Raw genomic sequence first — 19,820 nt, 5'->3', positions numbered from 1 at the left:
CTAAGTAGCTCTATCAAGCATGTACTTGCCTTGGTTACATTTTTAAGTGTCTCATTAACATATTGTCGCATCTGTAAATACCGATAAAAATCTTGTTTTTCTAATAAGTGTTTCTCTTTAAGCATTTCAAAATTGAACAATGTTCCTTCTTTCATTGTGTTGCAAAGAACCGTTACTCCTTTAGCTGTCCAGTCCTTAAAACTAGCATCCAACTTATTCAGTGTAAAATCCGAGTCATATGCACACCATTTAAGAATTGCAGCATCTCCCTCCAGATTATATTCTTTTATAGTAGTTTTCCATATTTTAAGAGTCAATTTCACCCATGGGTTATCAATAGTATTTATGTACCTTTGCAGGTTGTTGTCAGCCAAAATTGCTTGTATGGGGATGGGAAGTACCCGCTCCTCAATGTTTTTCCATTGAGCATCATAAGATGGGTTGCACCAACATATCACAGCTCTCAATTGTGCTGCAAAATAATCATCTCTAAGAGAAGGTAGGCCCCATCCCCCCTTTTCCTTTGCTAATTGCAAAGTTTTGAGACGAACTCTAGGCCTTTTACCCTGCCAAATATACCTTGATAACATCATGTTCCATTCATTGAATTGATTTTGAATAATCTCTTTTGGTAGGGTCTGAAAGAGATAACAGTCTGGGCAATATATTCATTTTAATAGACTCAATCCTTGAACTGAGACTGAAAAAAGGAATCAGGTTCCATCTTGCCATATCTTCCTTAATTTTTTTATATAAAGGCTGATAATTACATTCTGATAATTTTGCCAAACCTTTTGGCATAATGATGCCCAAATATTTGAAAGACTCTGTTTGCCATGCCCAGGAATATCGACTTTCAATTTCTCTTGGTGGGCTATAGTAATATGAAAATAATTGGGTTTTATCTATGTTGATCTTGTATCCAGATAATTGACCATATTGTTCAAAGGATTGCATCAATTTAGGTAAAGAGTATGTGGTTGTCCTAGATAGATCAAAATGTCATCCGCATAACAAGCCAATTTATGCTCTGTCACTTTAATAGTAATTCCCCTGATATCTTCACTTTGTCTGATGTATTGAGCTAATGGATCCAGATATAATGCGAAGAGTAGCGGTGACCATGCACAACCCTGTCTCATGCCCCTTTCTAGGGTAAGACTATTTGATAAATATCCATTGATTTTAATCCTAGCAGCGGGGTTGTCATATAGTGCCTGTATAGATTTAATAATTGTGTCTTGGAAACCAAATCTATGTAAAAATCTGTAAAGAAAATTCCAATTAACCGAATAAAATGCCTTTTCAGTGTCCACGCTTATCACTATTGCTTCAATTTTATTTTTTTTTGTATATGATCCATAATGTGAAGTGTCCTTTGTATATTGTCTCGTGTTTGGCGTTGTCGTATAAAACCTGTCTGATCGTTACATACCAGTATGGGTAGAAACTCCTCTAATCGTTTGGCCATGATGGAGGTAAATAATCTATAATCTACATTAAGAACGGATATTGGTCTAAATGACCCGCATTCCATTTTATCCTTGCCTTCTTTCGGTATAGCTGAGATTATCGCTTCCTTCCAACTGGGTGGCATTTGTGCCTTTTTTAGAGCCCAGTTCAGTGTGGGGAGTAAGACAGGAATTAACTCATTTTTAAATTCTTTGTACCACTCTGCCGTAAACTCATCTGATCCTGGTGACTTGCTTAATTTAAGCCTACTAATTGCAGCTTTTAATTCAACTTCAGTTATGTCAGCAGTCATCGTTCTATTTTGATCTTTGCTTAAAGTAGGTAACTCTAGAGAATTCAAGAAGGTGTCAATTTGGGTTATGCTTCCCCCTGGAACTTTGGAGTATAGAGTTTTGTAAAACACTTCAAAATCTTCTTGAATTTCACTTAGCTTATTTTTTTATCATTTTCGTTCTTGGGTTCCTAATTCTATGAATTGTATTTTCTGCTATCTTTTTTTTCAGCTTCCACGCCAGTATTTTCATAGGCTTTGATCTACTTTCATAATGTCTCTGTTTCAGAAACATTAAATTTTTCCTGATTTCTTGCATAGCCAAACTATTAATTTCATTCCTAATTTTTTTAAATTTCCCCTAATGTATCCAGTGCCAAATTTAATTTGTGTTTTTTCTCTAGTTCCTTCAGCCTATTTTGTAATTCCTCTAATGTTTTATTCCTTATTTTTTTCTTATATGAAGATATCGCTATAATTGGGGAGCAGAATAATGAGTGTAATCCCTTCTGTCGGGAAAAAGGTCCCTCCATATATCAACTAAACCAACATCCTCAAAAAGTGTATTAACTTTCTTATCTACGGATTTTGTTTCATAGGTTTTTCTATTGGAAGAGTCTAAGTTTGGTTGTAATTGTGAATTTAAGTCTCCCCCACATATCAGGAGACCTTCTGTTTCCGCTACCATAATATCAGTAATTTTCTGAAAGAAACCAATATTACTTCCTGGGGGTGCATATATATTCAATAAAGCAACTGAATTTCCGTCTGTATTCCCCCTTACCAGAATATATCTGCCCTCTTTATCTCTCATTTCGAATACTTTTTCAAAATTTAGCTTACTTGAGATAAGAATAGCAACTCCTCTCCTATGTCCTGATTTATATGAGGAGAAAAACAGATTAGTGAAGCCCATTCTCTTTAGTTTTTTATGCTCAATATCACTTAAATGAGTTTCCTGTAAATATACTACATGGGCTTGTTCTTTTTTCATTTTGGATAAAATTCTATTAAGTTTGATTGGATTTAATAGCCCATTGACATTAAAAGAAATTAATTTTACTTTGTCCTTAGCAATCTGTATTTATTTCGCTCACTTACTCCTTTTTCCCCACCAAAATGAGAATATATATACATATACATATATGCATACGCATATATATTCTCATTTTGGTGGGGAAAAAGGAGTAAATGAGCGAATAAAGAATAACAACTAAGTAATATAAAATCCACGTTATAATAAGTATTTCTCGAGATAGGTATATCACTGTGTACTTTTGCTTCCGTTTAGTTTCTCAGCATTTTTAAAGTTAGCCAAACCTTATGGCTCTTTTGGAGGGGGTGAGGACTGTCTTTGGAAAACTCCCAGTCTCTTCCCAATATACTTCTCTTGGCCTCCTCCCTTCTCCTGCCTTCTTGATTCTCGCACTATTTCCCAAGCGGAGCGGGATAATTCCTCTGCCAGGCTTTCCCTCGGTTTGATCACGCTGATGGGCAAACCTCTGGCCTTCATGTCTGTAGTCACCTCTTCCACTGTCTGATACAGTTGGATCCCATCTTGATAAAACACTTGAAGTTCAGCAGAGTACGGAGTTTGAAATCTAATCCTTTCTTGTTTTAGTATTCACTTTACTTCAGAGTATTTTTTGTGTTTCTGCAGGACCACGGGGGTGGGGCGTAATCTTGGTCAAAATATATTAATTTATCATCTAAAAACACCCTCTTCTTACCCCAGGCCCTTCGTAGAATCTCCGCCTTGGTACTGTAGTGAAGGAATTTAATTACTATTGGGAGTGGCTTATCTTCTCTGCCTCAGGTAGGCCACAGGATGTTCGCACAATGCCCTCTCTCAATTTCCAGTTCCATAGTCGAGGGAAGCTCCAGCTCGTCCTGCAGCAACTTTCCGACAAACTCCCTCATAGACAAGCCCTCCGCTCCTTCGGGAATGTTGTATATTCTGATATTTTTCCGCTGTGATCTTCCCTCCAGGTCAAGCAGTTTACCTTCTTGTTGATGTAATATTTTTATCGTCTTATTCAGTATCCGTTCCACATTTTGAACGCGATCTTCCACCTTCTCAATTCGAGTCTCTGTCACTGCTATTTTTTGATTGACATTGGCAAGCTCTGACTTAATATCATGTAGCTGCTGTTTTAGATCTTTCTGGAACTCCCTTCTCTCTTTCAAAATTTCGATCATATTTGCTGCTTCACCTGAACGAGGCCCAGCGTCCGCCTCGCTAGCACGCAGTCGAGTAGGAGAGCCGCTCGCTGCACTCCTCTCAGCCGCAGGCTCCGCAGTGTCGCTTTTTTAATTTCCATTCTTTTTCCCCATTCTTGCCCCTCTTATAAGTTCAAATACTTTCGAAAAATACTATACTTGATGGGTTAACGGGGCTTAATAAGCATTTTTCCGGAGGAGCTAGTGACTTAAGCTGCCATTCCTGACGATGACGTCACCAGAACCCCTACAAAGCAGATAGCCATGTCCCATGGTCCTGATGGAATACATCCCAGGGTACTGAAAGAAATAGCAGAAATTATAGTAGAGGCTTTGGTAATTATTTACCAAAATTCCCTGGACTCAGGGCAGGTAGCAGCAGATTGGAAGATGGTAAATGTCACATCACTGTTCAGAAAAGGATGTAGGCAAAAGGCAAGTAACTATTGGCCGGTTAGTTTAACATCTGTAGTTGGGACAATGCTTGAAGCTGTCATTAAAGAAGAAATAACAAGGCATCTGGAAAGAAATGGATCTATCAGGCAGATGCAGCATGGATTCAGCAAAGGCAGGTCCTGTTTGACAAACTTACTGGAATTCTTTGAGGATACAGAGGGGAACAAATGGATGTTATTTACTTGGATTTCCAGAAGGCATTCGATAAGGTGATGCATAAAAGATTTATCCAGACGACAAGGATGCATAGAGTTGGGGGTGATGTATTAGCATGGATAGAGGGTTGGTTAACTAATAGAAAGCAGAGAGTTGGGATGCATGGGTGTTACTCTGGTTGGCAATCAGTGGTGAGCAGTGTGCCAGAGGGGCTGGTGCTGGGCCTGGGCCTGTAACTGTTCATGATATACATTAACAGTCGGGAAGAGTGTAGTTTATTGAAGTTTGCTGATGATACTAAATTGAGTGGAAAAGCAAATTGTACAGAAGATATGGAGACCCTGCAGAGGGATATAGAAAGGTTAAATGAATGGGCAAGGGTCTGGCCATCAACTTTGGAGGGAAAATGGAAGAGCAGATTATTATTTAAATGGCAAAATTTTGCAGCGTGCAGCTGTGCGGAGAGTCTTAGGAGTGCTTGTGCATGAATCACAAAAGGTTGGTTTGCAGAGGCAGCACACTATCAAGAAGGCAAATGGAATGTTGGCCTTCGTTGCTAGAGGGATTGAATTTAAGACCAGGGAGGTTATGCTGCAACTGTTCAGGGTACTGGTGAGGCCACACCTGGAGTACTGTGTGCAGTTCTGGTCTCCATACTCGAGGAAGGATAAACTGTCTTTGGAGGTGGTACAGAGGAGGTTCACCAGGTTGATTCCAGGGATGAGTGGGTTAGGCTATGAGGGGAAATTGAGTCGTGAGGGACTGTACTCGCTGGAATTCAGAAGAATGAGAGGAGATCTTATAGAAACATATAAAATTATGAAAAGGACAGATAAGATAGAGGCAGGTAAGTTGTTTCTACTGGTAGGTGAGATTAGAACTAGGGGGCATTGCCTCAAGATTCAGGGGAGTAGATTTAGGACGGAGATGAGAAGGAACTGCTTTTCCCAAAGAGTGGTTAATCTGTGGAATTCTCTGCCCTATAAAGCAGTGAAATATATTTCAGACAAGGTTGGATAAATTTTTGCGTAGCAGGGGAATTAAGGGTTATGAGAAAAAGGCAAGTAGGTGGAGATGAGTCCATGGCCAGATCAGCCAAGATCTTATTGAAAGGCGGAGTAAGCCCAACAGGCCAGATGGCCACTCCTGCTCCTATTTCTTATGTTGTGTTCTTATGTTTCAGTTTGACGATGAAGGAGGAGAAAGAGAACAGTGATTCTTCACAATCAAACAGCTGTCAAATGAGAGGTTAACCTGCTGACGTAGAAGGGGATTCTAATGCTGATTGGGAATCCAATCAAACGCCTCTGCAGAACATCACGGACAGAGACTGGAACAGGGACACAGACTGATCAGCCTAATCACACCCTGAAGAAGACCATTTCCAGTATTGTAGCCCAAAAACTGTGAGACCGTTCACTGAGGCTGTGGGTACAAGGGTTCAGGCTGATTGACGATGGACTGGATTTGCAAATCCTGAACTCCACTTAAAGGTGTGGGGGACTAACTATGAACTAGAATGATTGATCAGATAAACTGACTGGGGAAAGATCCTTTTAAGATGATATGAAGTTTTTGTTTTAATAGCACTTTAAGCAGGAAGGGAGCTTCCAGGAAAGGCAGTTTGCTGGGTGGATAGTGTCTGCAATGATTTTGCCTGCTCGCTTCTTTGTCCTGGACACTAAAGTCCTGCAGTAATGGTGAACCATAGCCATTCACCTTGTATATTCTGAGAAGATGGTACTTTGTTTTTTAATTTAAAACACTGTTTGCACTATTGCCTGCAACTACTACGAATGCAACACACACAAAATACTAGAGGAACTCAACAGGCCAGGCAGCATCTCAGAAAAGAGTAATAGTTGACATTTCAAGCCGAAACCCTTCAACAGGACTTCCTTTGTATATATTTTTATGATGAATAAAGTTTATTTTTTGAATAAATAATTGCTTTGAAATGTAGGAGTCAGTTGCTGCCATCCCCTACTGCCTATGAGGCATGGTCTTGAATTGTTGCAGTCCTGGTGAACTTGGGCACAGAACAAGATTCAGTCACTGTGATAATGAAGGGAACCTGCAGGTGGCAGTGGTTTCATGATAGCTGCTGCCCTCCTTTCTCTAAGTGGTAGAAGTCTTGGGTTAGGGCAGGGGTCGGCAACGTTTACCACTGAAAGAGCCAATATGGACCCATTTCCCACAGAAAAGAAAACACTGGGAGCCACAAAACCCGTTTGACATTTAAAATGAAATAACACTGCATACAACGTTTTTTTTTTGCCTTTATGCTATGTATAAACAAACTATAATGTGTTGCATTTATGAAATTGATGAACTCCTGCAGAGAAAACGAAATTACATTTCTGCATGCAACAAAAACATTTTGAACTCCAAAAAAAAGACGTTGGGTTGAAGGTTACTCCATAGGTAGCCTACTTTGGATCGAAGAATTAAAAGAAAGCGCGCACTGGCGGGTGTCAGGCATTGGCAGTGGTGATGTATATTAATAGAGATAAAAAACACGTTGTAGCGGTGTAGCGCTACACGCAGCGCTAAAATAAAGACACTGCAGTCAAAGGTAACTTTATTCGAACTAAACAGCCTTGCTTTAAAGCCTCCCTCAACCCGACCCCGTGGGCGCAGATGCTCCAAAAGACACATACTCACAAACCCCCGTAGGCTATCTCCCTTAGCCGGAACGGTGGCTAATTGTGAGCCGGTTCGGATGTGCCAGGAAATGGGGTCTCCACAACGTTTTTAGATTGTACAAGATCACCATAATTTTCAAAGTTCGAATTACATTTCAAAAACTAACAAACTACGGGGAGCCGCAGCACAGAGATGAAAGAGACGCATGCGGCTCCGGAGCCGCGGGTTGCCGACCCTTGGGTTAGGGCTACGCTGGCTGGTAAATGCAATAATGCAGTAATCACTGTTCATTTTGTAGCTGGCACCCACCATAGTATTCATATGATGGATTATGACTGTGAATATTTAAGATGCTGGACATATTATGAGCAAGATGGTGACTTCATCCTGCGCAGTATTATGCTTCTTTGGCTTTGTGGTTTCACCTATCCTGCAAATGAATGGTATTCCTGATATTCACCTTGTAGATGGTGGGATAGCTTTGAGGTGTCACAGTGGCAGCCATTGCTGTTGTAAGCATAGTACAAACACTCAGTGGTCACTTTATTAGGTACACCTTTACACCTGCTCATTAACACAAATATCTAATCAGCCAATCCTGTGGCAGCAAGTCAATGCATGAAAACATGCTGACACAGCCAAGAGGTTCAATTGTTGTTCAGACCAAACATCAGAGTGGGGAAGAAATGTGATCTAAGTGACTTTGACCCTAGAATGATTGTTGGTACCAAACAAGGTGCTTGAACATAACAGAAACTGCTGATCTCCTGGGATTTTCACACACAACAGCCTCTGGAGTTTACAGAGAATAGTGCAAAAAAAACATCCAGTGAGTGATGGTGAAAATGCCTTGTTAATAAGAAAGGTCAGAGGAGAATGGCCAGACTGATTCAAGCTGACAGGAAGGTGAGAATAACCCAAATAACCATGAGTTACAACAACACACACACAAAATGCTGGTGGAACGCAGCAGGCCGGGCAGCAGCTATAAGGAGAAGCGCTGTCGATGTTTCTGGCCGAGACCCTTCGTCAGGACTAACTGAAAGGAAAGATACAAAGAGATTTGAAAGTAGTGGGGGGAGGGGGAAGTGCAAAATGATAGAAGACCAGAGGGGGTGGGGTGAAGCTTAGAGCTGGAAAGGTGATTGGCAAAAGTGATACAGAGCTGGAGAAGGGAAAGGATCATGGGACAGGAGGCCTAGGAAGAAAGGGGGAGGGGAGCACCAGAGGGAGATGGAGAACAGGCAGAGTGATGGGCAGAGAGAGAAAAAAATCAACCAAATATGTCTGGGATGGGGTAAGAAGGGGAGGAGGGGCATTAATAGAAGTTAGAGAAGTCAATGCCATCAGGTTAGAGACTACCCAGCCGGTGTATAAGGTGTTGTTCCTCCAACCTGAGTGTGGCTTCATCTTGACAGTAGAGGAGGCCAAGGATAGACACAGATGAGCTACAACAGTGGTTTTTATAGCCCAGGATGGTAGTGGAGATACACTCCCACTACCTATTAAATGCTCCCAATGGCATGTACTTCAAATAGTTTCTGACAATCAAGTCCAACTCCTGGCCTTCACATGTCTTACCTACTAAGCCCAGCGGAACTGTTTCTACTAACAGGAGAAGGGGAAAAGGCAGGTTACTGAAGCCTTAAAACCAGCCCTTCGGACAGATGGTCATGTTTGGCAGCTCATCTAGAAGGAAAACTCTGTTCTCAAACCGCCACTGCCTTGCCATTATACCCAGTTCTTAAAACAGTACTACATTGAGTTCAACGCTGCTGGTACCAAACTGTATCGGTCTCTGCCATTCCTTTAGGCTCATCAGATGTGTGGAGAGGGGGAGTGTGCTACACGGGCAACAGCTTGCTCTCCATATCGTACTGCCCAGGCTTGCGTATCTACACAGCTAGGACACAATATCCATGGTCAACTCTGACCGACAGAGGCCTCAGCAGCAGCACAACAGTGGCATGCAGAAGAGCCTACCTGAACACACAACTCGTCGAATCTTGAAGTTGACGGGCTACAGCAGGATAAGACAATGAACATACACCTAGTGAGCACTTTATTAGGTACAGGACAAAGTGCCCACTGAGTGTACGGGGCTGGCCTACACAAATTTCTGGTCAGTAATGACTATTTGCATGTTGATGGCCTGGGTCACTGAAGCAGGATCTCCCAGTAGCCACACATTATAATTCTACATCCCATTCCCATTCTGATATGTCTATCCATGGCCTCCTCTATTGTCAAAATGAATCCAAACTCAGGTTGGAGGAACAACACCTTATATACCGGCTGGGTAGCCTCCAACCTGATGGCATGAACATTGACTTCTCTAACTTCTGTTAATGCCCCTCCTCCCCTTCTTACCCCATCCCTGACATATTTAGTTGTTTGCCTGTTCTCCATCTTCCTCTGGTGCTTCCCCCCCACCCTTCTTTCTCCTGAGGCCTCCCGTCCCATGATCCTTTCCCTTCTCCAGCTCTGTATCACTTTCGCCAATCACCTTTCCAGCTCTTAGCTTCATCCCACCCCCTCCGGTCTTCTCCTATTTCGCACTTCCTCCTCCCGCCACTACTTTCAAATCTCTTACTATCTTTCCTTTCAATTAGTCCTGACAAAGGGTCTCGGCTCGAAACGTCGACAGCACTTCTCCCTATAGATGCTGCCTAACCTGCTGTGTTCTACCAGCATTTTGTGTGTGTTGTTGTTTGAATTTCCAGCATCTGCAGATTTCCTCGTGTTTGCTCACTGAATATCTAATGGGTGTTAGGCTCTCACTTGAAGGAAGTAGCCTGAAGGTTACTTGCCACTCATCTCCCTATTGCTGCCCAGATCTTGTGCATAACAACGTGGATGTCTTCATTTTCTGGGGAATTGCAAAACAGAATTAGACACTATGAAATCCATTAATGAACTTCTGATCTTATGGCAGAAGGTGATAGGACAGTGCCCTGAAGAGGTTCTGCAGGATCTCCAGGAGCTGGAACGAATTACCAATGATCATAATCACCTCTCTGTGCAAGTATCATTGAATCACTGATGTGTTTTACATGTGGCCCCTCGATGCCACACACAGTCACACCCTGCCTTCTTATCAAAGGCGGTCATTTTCATCTTACCGTGTAATTGAACTCTTTCTTTCACACATAGACTTCAGGTAGAACACTGAGTCATGTCATCTGCAGAAATTCTCTGATAATTCAGCAATAGTTGGGGTGTCTAAAGGGAGGATGGGAGGATGAATACTGGACGTGAGAGAATAGGACCAATCGAGTGTGACAGTGGAAAAGTATGTATGGAACCAGAGGAGATAGCAGACATACTTAATGAGTACTTTGCTTCAGTATTCACTATGGAAAAGGACCTTGGTGATCGTAGTGACGACTTGCAGCAGCCTGCAAAGCTCGAGCATGTAGATATTCAGAAAGAGGATGTGCTGGAGCTTTTGGAAAGCATCAAGTTGGATAAGTCACGGGGACTGGATGAGATGTACCCCAGGCAACCGGGGGAGATGAGAGAGGAGATTGCTGAGCCTCTGGCAATGATCTTTGCATCATCAATGGGGATGGGAGACATTCCGGAGGATTGGAGAGTTACGGATGTTGTTCCCTTATTCAAGAAAGGGAGCAGAGATAGCCCAGGAAATTATAGACCAGTGAGTCTTACTTCAGTGGTTGGTAAGTTGATGGAGAAGATCCTGAGAGGCAAGATTTATTAACATTCGCAGAGGCATAATATGATTAGGAATAGTCAGCATGGCTTTGTCAAAGGCAAGGCGTGCCTTATGAGCCTAATTGAATTTTTGGAGGATGTGACTAAACACACTGATGGAGGTAGAGCAGTAGATGTAGAGTATACGGATTTCAGCAAGGCATTTGATAAGGTACCCCATGCAAGGCTTATTGAGAAACAAAGGAGGCATGGGATCCAAAGGGTCATTGCTTTGTGGATCCAGAACTAGCTTGCCCACAGAAGGCAAATAGTGGTTGTTGATAGGCCATATTCTGCATGGAGGTCGGTCACCAGTTGTGTGCCTCAGGGATCTGTTCTGGGACCTCTGATCTTCATGATTTTTATAAATGACCTGGATGAAGAACTGGATGGATGGGTTAGTAAATTTGCTGATGACACTAAGGTTGGGGGCTTTGTGGATATTGTGGAGGGCTGTCAGACGTTACAGCAGGACATTGATAGGATGCAAAACTGGGCTGAGAAGTGGCAGATGGAGTTCAACCCAGATAATTATGAGGTGATTCATTTTGATAGGTCCAATAGGATGGCAGAATATACTATTAATGGTAAGACTCTTGGCAGTGTGGAGGATCAGAGGGATCACAGGGTACCGGTCCACAGGACACTCAAAGCAGTTGCGCAGGTTGACTCTGTGGTTAAGAAAGCGTGCCGTGCATTGGCCTTCATTAATCATGGGATTGAGTTTGGGAGCTGAGATGTAATGTTGCAGCTACATAGGACCCTGGTCAGACCCCACTTGGAGTACTGTGCTCAGTTCTGGTCACCTCACTACAGGAAGGATGTGGAAACCATAGAAAGGGTGCAGAAGAGATTTACAAGGATGTTGCCTGGATTGGGGAGCATGCCTTATGAGAATAAGTTGAGTGAACTCAGCCTTTTCTCCTTGGAGCAACAGAAGATGAGAGGTGACATGATAGATGTGTACAAGATAATGAGAGGCATTGATCGTGTGGATAGTCAGAGGCTTTCTCCCAGGGCTGGAATCGAGAGGGCACAATTTTAACATGCTTGGATGTAGGTACAGAGGAGATATCAGGGGTAAGTTTTTTTACTCAGAGTGGTGAGTGTGTGGAATGAGCTGCCAGCAACGATTGTGGAGGTGGATACAAAGGGGTCTTTCAAGAGACTCCTGGATAGGTACGTGCAGCTCTGAAAAATAGAGGGCTATGGGTAACCCTAGGTAATTTCTAAGGTAAGGACCTGTTCGGCACAGCTTGTGGGCCAAAGGGTCTGTATTGTGCTGTAGGTTTTCTATGTTTCTATGACCCTGATGGAGCACTTTGCCAAAAAGTGCAAGCTAAATCACCTGCAACTTAACATCAGTAAAACAAAGGAGTTTGACTTTAGGAAGACTAAGCCTGCATTGCTCCCTGTTACTATTGATGCTGAGGACGTGGATGTTGTGAGGACCTACAAGCTCCTGGGGTGCATCTGGATGACAGACTTGAGTAGAGCACCAACACAGAGGGAGTGTACAAGAATGACCAGAGTCTCCTCTACTTCCTGAGGAGACTGAGGTCCTTAGGAGAATGTAGGCCTCTCCTTCACATGCTCTCCTGTCACCAGCACAACCTTCTATGTGGTGGTGTGCTGGGGCAATGGCATCAACATGGGTGATGCCAACAGGCTCAATAAACTGATAAGGCCGGCTCTGTTATAGAAATTAAACTGCACATTGGAGGCTGTGGTAGAACAAAAGACCCAAAAAAAAATCCTGGCAATTCTGGACAAAGTTCCTCACCCTCTGCGTGCCACCTTGGCTGAACAGAGGAGCACTTTTAGTAATAGACTAAGACAACTGTGCTGCTCCAAAGAGCACTATATGAGGTCATTCTTACTGTCGGCCATTAGGTTCTATAATGAGTCAATCTATAGCCAGGAAAGTGATGACCCTTCCTGTTAGACTGCTTGAGGTAACTTATTTTTAAATTTTTTTTCTTACTTCTCTTCTAATATTTGTATATCTGTGCACTTGTAATGCTATTGTGACACTGGACACTGTAATTAACTTTGGGATCAGTAAAGTATCTAACTATCTATGACCACAGTTGTAATGATGTCTGCAGCCACATGTCCTGATGAATCCCAAACTCGACATTACTAAGCAGGTTATTAGAGTGTTAGATTCTAGCACAGATAAAGCAGTGACAAAGATTGGGAATAAAGAGAGCCTTTTCTGGTTGGCTGCCAGTGACTTAGTTGTGTTCCACAGGTGTCTGTGTTGGGACCAATTCTTTTTACATTATATGTCAATGATTTGAATGATGGAATTGATAGCTTTGTTGCAAATTTTTATTTTCTAAATGGAGAGAAAATACAAAAAAACTGAGGTGCAAGGGGACTTGGGAGCCCTTGTGCAGGATTCCCTAAAGGTTAATTTGCAGGTTTGAGTCTGTGGTGAGGAAGGCAAATGCAATGTTAGCATTCATTTCAAGAGGACTAGAATATAAAAGCAAGGATGTAATGTTGACACTTTATAAAGCACTGGTGAGGACTCATTTGGATTATCATGAACAGTTTTGGGCCCATTATCTTGGAAAGGATGGGCTGAAACTGCAGAGGGTTCAAAGGAAGTTCACAAAAATGATTCCAGGATTGAACGGCTTTTCACATAAAGAGCGTTTGATGGCTCTAGACCTGTATTCTTCTGAATTCCAGTGAATGAGGGGTGACCTCATTGAAACCTCTGAAATGGTGGAAGGCTTTGATAGTGTGGATGTGGAGAGGATGTTTCCTTTGGTGGGAGAATTTAAGTGTAGAGAACAGAGCCTGGGATAAAGGGGTGTCCTTTTAGAATGAAGATGAGGAGGAATTTCTTTAGCCAGAGAGTGGTGAATCTATAGAATTCTTTGCCACAGGCAGCTGTGAAGGCTAAGTCTTTATGCATATTTAAGAAAGAGATTGAAAGATTCTTGATTGGTCAGGGTATGAAGGGAAATGGGGATAAGTCAGGAGATTGGGGCTGAGAGGAAAATTAGATCAGCCATGATGAAGTGGCGGAGCAGATTCGATGGGCAAATGTTCCAATTCTGCTTCTGTATCTTATGGTCTTATGGAATAAATGTTACTGATTACCACTACTTATGAAATTTCCCACTACCTTGCAGGCGATATAGACAGCAGTAGCTGGCTGGATGCTAGTGTTGCAACTCTGCAACACCACTATCATAATCAGCTGAGCAACTGTTTATTTTACCTGGAATTCCAAACTGGAACATGTTCTGATAGGCAGGATGAAAAATGTCCCACAGAAACAGGTGAAGAGCACCCCTTGCTGATCCTGATGGTTACTTCTGTGTCTGGCTGTCTTTCACAGTCTGTTCAGCCCAGGTACATAAACAGAAAGTGTTACTACAATCTACCTATTCCCTGCGCTGAGAGATTTGGATATAATCTCATGGGCTGAGAAGACAGGAGACATCCTGGGATTCTAAACCACATTGTCCCTCATCCAACACACACAAAATGCTGATGGAACGCAGCAGGCCAGGCAGCATCTATAGGGAGAAGCGCTGTCGACGTTTCGAGCTGAGACCCTTCATCAGGACCTAAAGAAGGGTCTTGGGACAAAACGTCGACAGCGCTTCTCCCTATAGATGCTCAAAAAAGCTGGATGAACTCAGCAGGTCAGGCAGCATCCGTTGAAAGAAGCAACTTTCAACATTGCTTCTTTCAACGGATGCTGCCCAACCTGCTGAGTTCATCCAGCTTTTTTGTATGTCTTGATTTGACCACAGCATCTGCAGTGTACTTTGTGTTCCCTATAGATGCTGCCTGGCCTGCTGCGTTCCACCAGCATTTTGTGTGGGTTGCTTGAATTTCCAGCATCTGCAGATTTCCTCGTGTTGTCCCTCATCCATCATCTTTTCTGGATGGAGAGGTTCCTGAAGAAGCATCCCTTTGACCTCAAAGTTGTCAGGCAATGCTCATCACAGAATGTGGTTAGGTTAAAGACAAAAGAACAGAGTGGATTCAACCGGATCTTCCCTGTGCTCTTAGTTAATGTCATTCAATAAAACATTCTGCTGCCAGAACTGCCCCATCGGCACTTGGATATCAACCAGAAATCGAAGAGGAGAATGCTTTACTTGATCCTTCCAACATGTTTAAGACCTCATGCCACCATAAGCTGACTCCCACGCTGCAGCAGGGAGAGACTTCTCCTGAAATGCCTCTTTGCACCGAAGCTAAGCGTATCTGAGTGTACACATTGTACACTGGGGCAGGCACCAGTTGCTGCTAGAAGATCAGCTTTGTGGAAAAAAGAGGTTCTGTGGTGCACACCAAATCATTGCCAGGTTAAGGACCTGTTCACAGCAAAACATTGCCAATATTGCATGCACGAATTGCAGAATGAACACAACAGGCCAGTGGGAAAGGCTATGTAAACAGAAGCTCCCCAAGACCTCATTTTCACACACTGTATGAGAGTAAAAGGCGGCAGTTCGGACTGCAATGTCTGTCAACATTGTGGCACAAACTCAGCTGTTTTGTTTAGGTTTGTAGGGAAGGTTTTAGCGACAAAGTGAGGAATTAGAGGTCAGGTTAGGGTTTAGGGACAGGGATGTTGGGGAATGTCTGGGCAGCAACTCAAGTCCAGGTAGAAGCCCTTCGCAGCTGTACACCGGTGATCCCAGAAATCATGCTGCAAACACTGAGGAGACCAGCGATCTCCAGGTTGGAAGTCCATGTGGGCAGCAAGTCCTAGGTATGGGTGTGAGTCACAAGGGCCTATAACCTCCCCAGGTACCCAGGGTTGGAAGTCTGTATGAGTCTGGAAATAGAGGATGGTCAAACCCAGTTGTCTGGAGGACAAGATTGAAGACTGAAGGTACAGGCCTTAAGGAGTCATGAGAGCCTAGGTCACAGGGGTCGGAGGTCCATGCAAGTCTTGAATTGAGGTCCAAAGGTCAAACCCATATTTGGCATCCTCCTGGGATGAAGTCTGAAGTTAGAATACTAGGGAGAAGGAATGGAGACCTGGAGGTGGCCTGTCCTGGGGTTGAAGGGCTGTCTTGGTGTGTAAGTGGGTGGATGGGAGGGAAGGGAAAGGGATTTATTTTGCTATTATTGTTTTGTTTTGCTGCTGCTTGTGGTTGTTCTGTGGAACCTTGTGAGCACACTATGCTGGAATGTGTGATGACACTTACAGCTGACCACAGCAAATCTTTGGGTGTGCTGGTTGTAAATACAAACGATGCATTTCACTGTATGTTTTGATGTATGTATGATAAATAAATCCAAAACTGAATCTGAGAGCACATCATCTACGTGGTATCATTTAAAAAATGATTTTGGTATATATCACGAAAGATTGTAAAATACAGCAAGTCATTGTCATAAATTTTTTTTTTTTTTTTTTTTTTTTAACGCACTTTTTAATGAAATGTTTGAAATGTTTAGTAAAGAACTTGACTTCCCTGAGGGCAATGAGATGGGTTCACCCGGAACCAGAAGCTACGACAGTGGTCGGGGTTGGTTGTACACGCACAGGGTCGAGCAGCAGTTCAGTAATAAAGTGTTCCAACATAAACCCACACCAAGTTTGTCTTTATTAAGAACAAACATAACATGGTTTCAGAAGACAGTGTGAGGTCTAAATATGGAGAGTAAATGAACATCACGTGCAAGTGAGATTGGACACCAGTTACGATGGAGATAATCTGGCCAGCAAAGCAAGACAGCATGTTGTTCCCTAAGTTCAGCCATCACTGGATTCAGGTGAGAGGCCGAGAGTCCCCATCACAGATAAGCTGAGTCCTCCCGCACCTATGCGGTTTACTGGCAATCTAACTGATAACTGGAAACGCTTCAGTGATTCAATATATATTTAGCAGAGTGGGGAGAGGTATCTATGAAAAACTGAAAGCATCTATTTTTATGCTTGTAATTGGCAAAGATGCTTTAGAGATCTATAACAGCTTTCAAATTGATAAGACAGCTTTTACGTTGGACACTTTGATGACAAAATTTGAAGCATATTTTGTCCCAAGTTAAAGCATCACTTTTGAGAGATACAAGATTTTTTTCCTGTGACCAGAAACAAGGTGTTAGCTTTGACCAACAGCTGAGCATCATACTGAGTAAATTTGGAAATTTGAGATACTCATTAGAAAGAGTCAGAATAGTTTGCAGAATTCCAGACAACGGACTCAGGGAAAAACTGCTGTGTGAAAAAGATCTGAGGCTGGAAAAGGCTGTGTAGGGCAGCAGGGACCACACGAGCATACGCTAAGGAGCTACACAGGGCAGACACAACAATGCATGCTGTGAAAACAGAGGAGCAGTGCACAAGGCTTTTCCCAAAGCAACAGCAAAGCGAAGGAGGATCAAACAGCAAATGTGGTGGTAATCACATCCCAAGGACCCATCTTTCTCTTGGAAAGTCCTGCAGTAATTGTGGGAAGAGCCATTTTGCCAAGTACTGCAAAGCTGGGGCTACCAAGAAAAAGGTGCACATGTTGCTGACAAAATGGAGGGATTCTTTGTGGATTCTCTGCAGACAACTGGTGCTGGTAAAACAGGATGGATTGTTCCAGTGACTGTGAATGAGATGGTAATTCCATTCAAGCTTGACACCGGAGCCCAGGTGATTCTGTTATCCGTGGATGATTACAAGACTCTCACAGTAAAGAGCAAGATTTGCCCACTGAAGTGAAAAGTGACAGACTACACTGGAGAGTATGTTGCAGTAAAAAGAGGGCTGTATAGAGACTTTCAAGCACAAAGAGCTGCACCTAAAGTCACAGCTACTCATTGTAGAAAAAAAGAGTACAGCCAATATTAGGTCTGAGTTCGTGTGAAAAGCTCAACCTGGTGAAAAGAGTCTTTGTAGTGGTTTCAAAGATCAAAGATGACCACACAGCACTCATGGAAGAGTACGTAGATGTCTTTGAGGAGCTCGGACGCTTACCGGGTGTACACAAAATTCACATAGATTCAACAGTGATTCCTGTTGTCCGTGCATGCAGGAAAGTTCCATTTGCACTTATAGAGACAAACTTAAACAAGAACTATCACACTTGGAACAGATGAATGTCATACAGAAAATTGAAGAACCAACAGATAGAGTGAGCTCATTAATCACTGTGCAAAAGAAAAACTGAGCATTCCGGATATATCTAGGCCAAAGGTATCTCAATAAGGCCATCGAGAGAGAGCATTTTAAATTCACAAAATGTCCCGGTTTGCAGGTACCAAGTGGTTTAGCAAACTCAACATGTCAAATGGGTTTTGGCAGACGAAGCTAGATGAGGCAAGTTCAAGACGACATACTTTAAACAGACCACTGCGAAGATATTACTTTCTTTGGCTACTGTTTGAGATTCTGCCCTTCACCAGAAGTCCACAATAAAACGATCCAAGTGCTCTTTGAAGACATACCTGATGTCAAGAATATAATAACCTCATCGTCTGAGTGTCTACCAAGGACGAACATGATACAACACTGAGACAAGTGCTTGATGTGACACAGTATGTCAATTTGAAATTCAATTTCTGAGATTAGCATTAAGATGCTGATCTTCGTAGGAGCTGTCATATCAGAAGAGGAGTGAAGCCTGACCCAAGAAAGGTGTCAGCCATTCAAAACACGGAGAGGACCCAAAACAAAGAGGAGATGAGATGTTTCTTGGGGATGGTGACTTGCCCGGCTAAGTTCATCCCTCGACTGTCAACTGTGTGAGCACCACTTCAGTCACTCCTTGAGCAGCAAAATCTGAGTGGATTTTGTCGCATGAGCAAGAAGAGCGTTTCCAGATGCTGAAAAGAGTCATAACTGATGAGCCCGTTCTGAAATTGTAAGACCTAGAAAGGTGTACTAGGATCCCAGCTGATGTGTCCCGGCAGAGCCTTGGAACAGCACTACTGTAGCAGCAAGATGACACATGGCAACCTGTGACCAGTGCATCAGGGTTTTAACAAGTATGGAAGCCAACTATGCACAGACAGAGAAAGAGCTTCTCATCAGCTCATATGCATGCAAAAGATTTTATCAGTACATCTATGCACAAACTTTTGAAGTGGAAACAGACCATAAACCACTGGTCTCAATGATGTCCAAACCACTGAATGATTGTCCCATGAAGATACAGTGCATGTTGATAAGGCTGCAAAAACACAATGTGAAGATTTTATTATGTGTGCATAAAGAAGAATCTCAGTTCTAGTGAGCAAAGCAAGTTCACCTGGAAGCGGAAGGCACGATGATCGCACATATACACACAGGGTTGAGTAGCAGTTCAGTAACAAAATGTTCCAACGTAAACCAACACCAAGTTTGCCTTTACTGAGAACAAGTATGTCAATATTTTATGAAATTAAGTAGCTAAATTGCAGAGTTTTCATGTGGTGCCAGTGTTAGGAGCACAGATTGTTTTTGATTTGTGTTAATGACCTGGACTTAACATAAGAAATATGAGGACTAAGGTATACAGGTCCTGGAATCTGCTCTGCCATTCAATAAAATCATGGATGATCAGAGTTGTGTATATGGAACACAATTTCAAAACCTTTGAAACCTCTGAAAATTTGTAAATGTAGTAAACAGTGTACAGGATTGATGCAGGCTACAGTTAAGTGTGCAGGGGACTAACTTCAATGTCTAAATTGTAAAGTTTTGCATTTTATGTTGAGTACAAGGACATACAATAACTGAAAAGGGGCAGAAACTAGAGTGGTTTTATGATTTACATATGTACACTTAGCAGGGCAAAATATTGAGGCTCTTAAAAATATATGGATCCTTGGGATTATAAACAGAGTTAGTTTAAACTTCAGCCCATCTTCTGAGGCAAGTGAGGCTCAAAATAAAAAAGTTTTTCATTTTGACTTTTGCAGACTG

General features: G+C 42.5%; 1 protein-coding gene across 1 annotated transcript in view; it reads right to left on the bottom strand.

Moving 5' to 3' along the window:
* The window catches only part of LOC132403122 (retinol dehydrogenase 13-like), an 87,059-nt gene that overhangs the window by 31,966 nt on the left and 35,273 nt on the right, over positions 1 to 19,820 (bottom strand). The gene's annotated exons all lie outside the window — the stretch shown is intronic.

The sequence above is a fragment of the Hypanus sabinus genome, chromosome 12, assembly GCF_030144855.1.
Source record: "Hypanus sabinus isolate sHypSab1 chromosome 12, sHypSab1.hap1, whole genome shotgun sequence".
NCBI lineage: Eukaryota > Metazoa > Chordata > Chondrichthyes > Myliobatiformes > Dasyatidae > Hypanus > Hypanus sabinus.
Note: the sequence above shows the minus strand (reverse complement) of the source record. Positions and strands in the feature narration are given on the sequence as shown.